The sequence below is a fragment of the Myxine glutinosa genome, chromosome 14 (genome assembly GCF_964187855.1).
Source record: "Myxine glutinosa chromosome 14, kmMyxGlut1.1, whole genome shotgun sequence".
NCBI classification, from domain to species: domain Eukaryota; kingdom Metazoa; phylum Chordata; class Myxini; order Myxiniformes; family Myxinidae; genus Myxine; species Myxine glutinosa.
In genome coordinates this window covers 25,925,463-25,936,574 of record NC_136274.1, presented here as the reverse complement: position 1 = coordinate 25,936,574, position 11,112 = coordinate 25,925,463, and positions in this window count along the sequence as shown.

Here is an 11,112-nt window from a genome sequence, read left to right as displayed (position 1 = left end):
CAAAAGAAGATTTATATAATAAATTAAATAATAGTCATATATCTGATAAAGATTATGTACATGCACAAAATGTTTGGAAAAAATATAACATCAATAATAATCTTGGTGAGTATCACGATTTGTATCTCAAAACTGATGTGCTTTTGTTGGCTGATGTGTTTGAGGCTTTCAGAACAATCTGTCATTCTGGATATGGATTGGATCCTGCTCACTATTACACTGCTCCTGGATTGGCTTGGAGTGCAATGTTAAAAATGACAAAACAAGCTTTGGATTTGATAACCGATGTCGATATGCTTTTAATGATTGAAAAGGCAAAAAGAGGTGGAATTTCACAAGTATGCTCGAGCAGATACGCAAAAGCAAATAACAAATATCTTCCGAATTATGATTCAACGAAAGAGAGTTCTTACTTGATGTACTATGACGCGAACAACCTCTATGGCTGGGCAATGTCTCAGGCTCTTCCTTATGGAAAACTTAGATGGGTAAAGGAAAAAGACTACAAAAAGGTTTTACAAGATGTATGTATCTCTACACAAGCTGAATTAGATGAAGAAAAAGTTGGTTATTATTTTGAAGTTGATTTGAAATATCCAGAGGAACTCCATAACCTACACAAAGATCTCCCATTTGCTTGTGAAAAGGAAAGTCCAAAGAAGGAGTGGTTAAGTGATTATCAACAATCATTTAATGTAAAGGGTAAAGCGTCAGAGAAGCTTCTAACAACACTATACAACAAGAAAAATTATGTGCTCCATCAAAGAAATTTGAGACAATGTCTTTCAAAGGGTCTCCGTGTTGAAAAGATACATAGGATTCTCAAGTTTAATCAGAGTCATTGGTTGAAAGAGTACATTGATTTTAATACACAAAGAAGAACAGATAAGAGTCAAAAACAGATTTTGAGAAAGACTTTTATAAATTGATGAATAATGCTGTATTTGGAAAAACGATGGAGAATGTTAGAAAGAGACAAAACATTCGTCTATCAACATCATGGAAACAAGCATCAAAATTAATCAACAGACCAAGTTTCTCGAGAGTAGAAGTTTTTACGGAAAACTTTTGTGCGATACATTTGATGAGAGAAAGCGTTGAGATGGACAAATCTATTTACATTGGTACCTCAATACTTGATTTATCAAAGTCCTTGATGTATGATTACTTTTACAATAACTTGAGGAAGAAATATCAAAATGATGTTAATCTACTTTATATGGATACAGATCGTTTTATTTTAAAAATTAATACTGATGATGTTTATTTTGACATGAAAAAGGACATTAATATCTATGATACAAGTAATTACAGTCCAGAGAGTGAGTTGTTCTCTTCTAAAAATAAAAAGGTGATTGGAAAGTTCAAGGATGAATTAGGAGGATATGTTATGAGTGAATTTGTGGGATTGAGGTCAAAGGCTTATGCTTATAAATACATTGTGAATAACGTTGAAAAGACTGATAAGAAGTTAAAAGGTGTAAAGAAAAATGTTATTAAAGAAACAATAAACTTTAAGGATTATTATAACTGTTTAACAACAAAGAAAGAAGAGTTTAGAAAGATTAATGGAATAAGAAGTTATAAACATCAATTATATACAGAAGAGATAAATAAGAAAGCATTAGGGGCTTTTGATGATAAGAGGTTTATTTTTAAAAATGGAATTGATAGTCTCCCTTATGGTTATATAAGTATATAAGTGATAAGATATATAAGTGATGAGATATATAAGTGATAAGATATATAAGTGATAAGATAATGGGTTTAGGGATTTTAAGGGCTACCGCCGCCTTTTTTATAAATAAATAAATGATAGAACCAAGTATCAACCAGACTAAAGAGTGGAGGTGTAATCAACCTTGGTATATAAATGGTAAACATAACGAATGTGAAAAATATCAAATAGGTATAATTGAAAAGGCAACTGGTAGAAAAGTTCACAAAACAAATAAGAGCATTAATTTAAATATCGGTGAGTTGGGTAAAAAAGATGGAAATATTTTTGAGTGGACGGAAAACTTTGATGGTTGTCAGGAAAATATATACTTCAATTTAAAAATGGTGTGTGGCACTGGAGGCGCTCAAACAAGAACATTGAGGGAGGTTTATCATTTTATCTTAACTCAGTTAAAATATCTTAATAAAGAACCAAACTCAAACATCTTTTTTGTTAATGTATTAGATGGTGATGGTAGTGGTAAGATAATTAAATTATTTCCCACACATAAACAAATATTTGTAGGATCATTGTTTGAGTGGTCTACTCGGGATCATTGATATTAAGAGAGTGAGAGGGAGCAAATATTCGTAGAATCATTGTTTGAGTGGTCTAATGAACAACATTGAGAATAAGAGTATGTCAAAAGGCTAAAAGGTTCGTAAAGAACAGGGTGGGAGAAATAGAGGTGTTAAGAGGAAATGAGGGTGAGAGAAAAATTAACATGTATGTCAATGGGAAAATGAGGGTGGTCCAGGAACAACATTATTACCCTACTCTTGTGATCTGTTTGCTTTTGCCGTTTTCACAAGACGTCTCAAGATGGCAAGAGAAAGGTTGAGAAATGGTCTTTGGCCTGGTACCTTGTTCACGTTTAACTGCTGTATCATAGCCATGCCATCCACAACATACACACCACCTATAATGGGAGTTTCTGCTCGAGGCTTCTCTGGCTGACTTTCAAGGGCATGGAGAAAGTTGGCTTTGTTGGTCTTGACCAGAGACCCTTGAGAATTTGCGAGTGAGAGTGGTAACGGACCCAAGGAATACGTCAGTAGCTCCTGCAGATTAATATTCCTGTACCGTCCAATCACGACCAGTCTTGCTATCAGATTTCTGTCGGCTTTCAGGGAGACATCCTTTCCATGTACTCTGCGTTTTACACTCTTAGACATACTGTTAAATGTCTTCAGCTTCATTAGTTTCATGCTGACAAACAAGTCCACTTCTCCTGTTTGTAGACGCTCTCTGGACAACTTGGTGAATTAGTGTATGTTATTGTGTAATTTGGTCAATTTTTCATATAGAATCTGGAAACTTGTACTGTTTTACTTCCTATTTTCACAGTGAACACAAAAACAGCTGTTTCCAATTTTTTATGCATATGCAGTCACCATAATCCAAGATGGCCGCCATAAATTTGTTAAAATTAAGAAATCGCTATAATTTTCCCATTATAGCACATTCAGAGATAATAAAAACAATCTGCTTGGACAAGTGTAGCTAAAGTTAACTCCAATAAGCATTATTAACTTTTGTGAATAAAACAAAAACACGATAACAGTCAGATATCCACAAAATGAACGTTCTCAGGGACGTAACATGACGTAATATGCTGGCAAATAAACGCAACAAATACAAAGTGGGCAGTTTTCAAACAATGAGAGTGCCAGGTATGTGAGTGTTTTGAGATGTGATCCAAGTCGTCGGTTTCCTTGTCATCGCTGGAAATCTCATCAATTGCGACATTGTTGCATGTGTCCTCGGCTCCTTGACATTTGCATAGCTTTGTGCAGGCTAGGTTATGGGCCTTACAAGAACACCATCCACTGCACTTACTGGTGACACAGGAACACTTCACAAGTTCCACCACGGCCTCTGGCGCCGCGGCAACTTTTGAGACTACTGGGATGAAGTGGCCGTCTTCCAGTTGTCGCCATCCCATAGTAACTGGATCCAGTAGGATCGGTACAGCTACCAAGTCTTGCAACCATATGTTAGCCTGTAGGTGTGCACGCAATATATGCTCAGTGATACATCCTTGAGTCTGAAGTAGCTTCTCCACACCTTGGTTACCCTTCAGCTGCTTGAACATGTGCCACCTCATTGCCTTGGCGGATGCAAACCCAGAGTTGAACAGCTGACACACAAACTTCTCACATCCAGACAACACCTCTGGGCTTGGGTACACTCCAACGCCAAGCCCAGCAAGAGCGCTGATAACATCTTCGTCTGCCTCCATGAAGACTTTGAAGCACGATGACTTTCCCTTTCCTTGGATGTGGCCAGTGGTATCACTACCAGTCAGTGCATGCAATCCCGGTAAAGCCGCTGCTCTGTCTGCGCCCAAAGCAACATAGATGGGTTTGAGTTTGATTTTCCGTCGTCGATCTCCTGTTCCCATGATGATAACGCTATCCGGCTTCAGATCAGGTACTCTTCGTAGAGCAAGCACTAACACATCGGTATCACAAGAATATATGTGCACAGTATTGCCCAGACGACTCGCTGCCACTGCATACAAGATTAACAGTGTATCGGCTTCCTCTTGTGTACTCGGAATGCTCACCATATTTGGCTGGGAAGAAAGGACGTCTTTCTGGGTGTGCGTGGTGATTGGCACTTTGCACAATCGAACAGCATTTTGTGCAAGATACAACACAACTTTGGCTTTGGTTTCCTTTGTGCTCAAAAAGGACTTGAAGTCTTTTATGCGTGTGGTATTGTCTACTTTATACCCCTTGTCCTGCGTTCTCCCTGCCGTACGAAGATGTCTGGTCCTCTCCTTCAGCGAATTGTTGATGCTGTAGTTGTCAAATACTAGGTATGTGTCCACGTAACCGACCGATTTACTGTCAACACTTCGAACAAAGCAGTCCAGCAGATCTTTACAGGTTTTAATTTGGCCTTTGTAGACAACCGTCTCCTGCAAGAGAGCCATGCCATCTATTATGATGCTGGTCGGGCAATGTTGGGTGGTGAACTCTCCAGTGGATGTTTGAGACGGGGCAGACATTGCTGACTCTGGAACCATGCTCTCAAGTTCGTGAATGAGGCTAGACTTGTTGGTAGTTGGCAGTAGAGAACCATCTGGCTTCATTAGTGTAGCGTTGAAACTAGCAAATTCATGCTTTCCTACGATATCTTCCAGATCGAGTTCTCGTGAAGATTTTGCGATAAGGAGCAAGCGAACAAACAGGGAGTTCGTCGCTTTCAAGCTGACCACCTCTGATGATGTCTTGAGATTAACAGCTTTGCATCCATCATTCCAAGTCAGATACTTCAGTTTTGACATTTTGTCCCACATGTTTTTCTCACCGTTGACTCTTTCTTCTACGTGTGTGGCAAATGCCTTGTTCCCGCGCGTCTCCACGTCCAGAACGTCGTGCTGTACTGATGCAGGCATTATCCTCTTCGTCACGAGATTGACCAGCTTCAACTCGGAACCATCTTCATTCTTTGCTGTGGTGAATGGGTTTGATGTTGACAATACACTCTTCAGTTGCCTTACTGCTTGTTCTTGTCGTTTGGTTTTAGCTGAAGAATGCTGATGGTGCTTCTTTGCTCTGGCTTCCGACATGCCCAGCATGCGTTCTGTCTCTCCAGCAAGCATTGCGAGTTCTGGCGAACTCAGGCAGTACTTCAGCAAACCTTGAGGATCAGTTGTTATACCAGAAATGGCACCATCACCTTTATGTACTTTGTTCAGATGCTCCTGAGCTTGATCAGGGCCGATGCATGTGAACGCAATGGGATTGGTGTTGACGACAAAGTCTCCACTTTGCAGGTCATTCCATATATGTGGATGGCTGGTTTCAAGTTGGTACATGTGCGCTATGTGATCTGGAATGTTCTGAGCATAGTCATGCCTGTTGAATGCGAAAAGTAGACACACATCTTTTCTAGAGAAGCGAGATGCAAGAGCCAGTTACGATCCCGTGTGCCTCTCATGAACTGGAGCAGGTTGCTCACTTGCTTCATGTAAATGCGGGCCCATTTGTACATGGGATACTTGTCATTCTTCTGATCGAACTCTTCCAACAGCTTTACGTTCGTTGAATTTGTCGTACGTTGAATGTTCCTCAGATTGTGGTGGTTCTTTCACTTGCTCTTGTTTGGAGGTCTGACAATTTATGCATAGTGTATAGTTTATTTCTGTGCGTGCCTTTTTCTCATCAGGTTCTTCAGTCTGTGCCATGAGTTATCTGCAAGTAGAGAAGAAACGCATATTTATAATCAACAACTTTCATGTGAAAGACACAACATATACGTATATTGCCGGTCTACATATGCAGGATCAGGCACACGAGTGACCGTATCAATGTGGATACATCATGTTTGTCAAGATGTTAGTTCTCTATTATAGTGTCTTCGACTGCATACACTGTGCCTGAAAATATGAAATTGTCATTATTTATTGAAGTTTGGAAAAAATTATAAATGCTGACAAAATTGTCATTTATGGTGCCTATATTTTGTACAATATGACAAATATCTGTTTTTCTTTTCACTTTTTCACATCATACATTATTTCAATGGATTTGTTGTACCTTAAAACATACAAAACGATATATTGTGCAGGTCTCTATGATAAATATTACCGAAGATATGACGATTATTCCATTTTCGTCACTCGGTGGTGGCCATCTTGGATTTTTGTCATAAGCGCTGCTTGGAAAAATTGGAAACAGCTTATTTTCAGTGCAATGTGTTCTAAGGTAGTGAATTAACACACGTTTCCAGATTCTATAAGAAAAATTGACCATTGTATGAATTGCTACATAACCGCATACACTAAATTCTGCTTCACCCCTTTCATACGCAGTCTGCATATCAGTTTGGACATCTTGTGTCGCTACTGCTCCTGACGTGATGTGTATCAGCTCATCTTGTTCATAGTCGAAAGGATTGACCACACTGTTAGTTGTATCCACAATTTTCTTAACATCTGCCTTATCCCATTTCATATGGCTTTGCAGGAGATCTGATCGTGTTGTGCTCTGCTCTTCTTTGCCTGCCATTGCCTCATATTCTCGAGCGATTAAGCCTCTTGCATGATGGGACCATATCCACCTGTTTACAGTTCGTTTACTGGTTGTAAAACCTGTCATACCTCCTTTTGTTTTTGAGTCACGGTTTGCTGTCTGTTCAATAGTTTGGTCATAAGCAAGTTTGGCGAAGGCATTATTGCTCCTCTGAACAGCAAAGTCACCTTCCAGACATTGCTGATGTATTGTTTGGTGGGTAGTTGCAAGATCAGACATTTCAAGCCAGTACACAGGAAGGTATCTACTATAATTGAGGTGGTCATATGCAAACACCCATGGTAGCATACGTCTTACACTTGACAAGTGAAGTTCCCAATTTGCTTCACGAGTACCTCTCAGGAAGAGCATGAGAACTTCTACCATCTCAATATACGAACTCCAGAATCCAAAGGTCTGCTTCTTGTTGCAAGCTTCTATGAATTGACTGTAAGATGTCTCAAACTGATGAAATCTTTCTCCATTCAAGATTTCTTGATATTCAGGTTTGGGGAAGGCTTGGGCCAAGTCTGCCATCAGCTGTTTTACTCTGTTTGCCTCTTCAGGAATGGTGTCCAGATAAGCATTGAGTCGCATTTGATGCATTGCCTCCACCACCAGCTTGTGAGCTCTGACTGCTCTGTTGTAGTGCTTACCAGTCATCACCCCATTTACCGAGCCTGACGCAACAATCTCCGATTCTATCACGATATCTTGAAGGCCAGCATCTCTAAAGCGCTTTTATTTCCCAAACAACCAAGAAAGGACATAGCTGTGTGAAAAGCACCAAGTCGTATGACCAGCCTCTTCATAAACTGCGCATTTCTCCACCTAATCAGTTGTGCCTTCGCATAGATTGCTTGATCCATCACAACGACAACCGTCTCCAAGCTTAGCTGATCGGTAATCTCGACACTTCTCTGCAGAATTGTAAGGACTGTGTCCATTTCTGTGGGGCTCCCATCAATGACAGGTAAATAGCCTATTACAGACTTTGGTGGAACCTCAACTTGGGAAAGGAGCTGGTTGAACCCAGTCCAAGAGGGCAAGATCTTGTCTGTTCTGAATTTTGTAATGTAGTAGGCTATGTCGACCTTCATAGGATTTTTCAGCAAGGGTGCATTAGCAGACTGAAGGAGTGAAACATGCTCTGCAAACGGCACTGGACCTTCCTTTTCCCCCCCATAGTATGTAGCTAGATTCACCACTGACGGCTGCATTGACCTGTTTCTTGTTCTTTTCACAGCTGGATCTTTAGTGCTAGAGGACCTAGGTTGATTAGTTCTTGGACTGATATTACTCTGGACGACAATGCCATTTGTGTTGTGGGTAGTTCCACGTCCAGATAACATTTCTTCTCCAAAGTCATTGTTATCCCATACTAACGTGGTTGGAATCCCTGGCTGTATGGTGGATGGAAGGGAATCTTCACCGCGACTAACCTCTTGTGTAGCAAGTGCTGTATCATCTATCTATAATTCCAGCAATCTCTGTGTGTATTTTTGTATGTTTGTATGTTTGTATGTTTGTATGTTTGTATGTTTGTATGTTTGTATGTATGTTTGTCTCTGACCGCTGTTTCTCGACAACTACCGGTCCGATATACTTGAAACTTGCCAGGTATATTGCTGGGGACCCGAGGATGTGCCTTTTCAAGGTTTGAAATTAATCGGACAAGCAGTTACCGAGCTATGTCCAAAAAACGATTCAACCAATCAGAGAGCAGCGAGCTATCACGTGTGCCGAACGTGGCGAACAGACTCTGCCTCGGACGGCACATTTGAGAGCGTATTCATTTATTTCACGTTTGCAAACTATGTTGGCGCTATGTTGGCGTTAAACTATGTTTTAAAACTAATAAAAACTAATTTGCGATTCATCGTAACTGCGATATACGACCTTCCGGAGCTCCCGTGAGAGCGTGCGCCATTACGGATAGTAATTCAATTAAAAACATAAAAACATTGTCCCAATTCAGTCAGAGCGAAGGGCGTTGTTTTAAGCGAAGAGCGTTTTATTTTTCCCCTTAAATTCAGTCGCCGGACGGTGAAAGCTTTTTTTTGGGGGCAGCTACTGGCAGCGACGTACGGCCAATCACAGGACACGTTGTTGTGTCGACGTGCCGTGTTGTTTTCCCTCGCGGTTTGGAATGTTTTTCCTTTTCATTTCTTTTCTCTTCCTTACGGAAGTACGGGCATTTCCTTAAATTTGCGATTCTTTCGCTTTCCTGCGCGTTTGGGCACGCTATGGCGATTTCTTTACCAAACTCCGAAGCCGTTCGCTTTGGACCAAACCATTTCATGTAAATAGAGGGGGGGGATTGTCACCGTACTCGCAAGCCGTTCGCTTTGGACCAAACCATTTCATGTAAATAGAGGGGGGGGATATAATTTTAGATATAGATATAGTACGGGCATGCCCTAGTGATTTAAAATCACACTGTTTGAAACAGAGTGTCCCAAACCATTTAACAGTCCTATCAACTGGGCTGATCCTGATAGATGACGCACTGTCATAGCAAGTGACATATGCTTAGGCATCAGTTCCCGTCCTTTAGAAGCCAGAGAAATTATATCCTGTGATATGGACAGGAGTTTTCTATGGATTGGTGCAGATACATCTACCATCTTCTCCGTGTCTGGCTCGTCAGATGCACCAACTGCCCATGCTAAAAAATTATATAGGCTGCAGGGAACAATTGCTCTGCCTCTTTCAAATTCAGATGTTCTGCTGTCGGTGGCCATGGCATAGTAATAATAATAATAATGCATTTATTTTATATAGCGCTTTTCAGGCAGCCCAAAGACGCTTTGACAGAGTGCAAAACATAATGCATAGCAAAACATAAAAACAATTGCAAAAAACAAGAATCAATAAGGAAATATTCAAAGCAAGCAGGAGGGAGAAGGAGAAGCGATAGTCAGGGGTTAAATGCTGTGGGTTAAATGTTGAATGCAGTGTTGAACAGGTGGGTCTTGAGTGATGTTTTGAATGTGGTGAGTGAGGAGTCTCTGATGGTGTGAGGTAGTGAGTTCCAGAGGGTGGGAGCAGCGATGGAGAGGCCCTGTCCCCCCAGGATCTGAATTTGGTCCGGATGGGGGGGGGGGGGGGGGGTCAGGAGGTTGGTACCAGCAGAGCGGAGGTTGCGGGTGGGAGTGTGTCTGGAGAGGAGGTCAGCCAGGTAGGATGGGGCCAGGTTATGGAGGGCTTTGTAGGTCAAGAGGAGGATTTTGTACTGGATTCTCTGGGAGATGGGGAGCCAGTGAAGCTTGTCAAGGACGGGGGTGATGTGGTCACGGGTCCGGGAATGGGTGAGTAGACGGGCAGTGGAGTTCTGAATGTATTGGAGTTTATTGGTGATTGTTGAGGGTGAACCATAGAGGAGGCTATTGCAGTAGGTTTGACTTCTCTGATTGTTTGCCTGAGATCTAATGCTGTCATGTAAGTATTGTGCAGTGCATTTGGATCAGCATACACATAGCCCATTTGTGATTGGTGGCCTGCTTGTGATGGTGCTTCTGTGTCATCTGTTGTCGAATCCATTTCACTGTGGGTCGTGCTTTGCGTGGCTTCTTGAAGGTTTGTCTGCTTTTCCACAAGAGTAGCTGTAGAAATGTCATTAACATAGACGATGTCTCCTTGTGATTTCATGTGAGGTGTTATAAAACATAGCTGTGGAAATTTATTTGATAACCTGTGCTTCAAGTATCCAGACTTATATGAATTTGCCTCAACTCCATGGCTTATCTTAATTTGTTTGATGAATAAGTCATTCACTTTTTTAAGTCTCATGATCTCTTTGTTGTCAATGATGCGAGTTTTCACTGTCTTGCTGAAATCTTCAAATGCTTCTGAATAAGAAGTATCACTTCCTGTTTGTGTGTTGGCTGGTCTGGTCAGGTAGCGTGTAAAGTCCCTGTAGCATGAGTTGTGGTGCCTAACTTCGATTTCCACACAATCCTTGTCTTTAATCTGCATGAGAAGTGACACATTTCCACTGTCTTCTGCTGCTTGCCGTAAATGGACAGCATCTATGGTTGAACATGTGACGAGGAGTTCCTCTTTTCTCTTGCGGGTAGATCTGCATCTTATAGTTTTTTTCTTTCTGGCATAGGATACATATGTTTGGTAGAACATGCTGTGATCTTGCTGGCACTGAAAGTCTGCCAAAGCTGGAACGAAGAGCCCGTCTCGTTGTTGGTTTTGTATTTTCTGCTTCAACTTTTTCTCCACCGACATCAGCTTGGGGCACGGTTGCTATATAAAAAGAAAACGCACACACACACAAAGAAACAAAAATTAATGTCGAAAACCCATAAAACCAGTAATATAAGAACATTGGAGAATAATTGATTTTTAACAAATTTT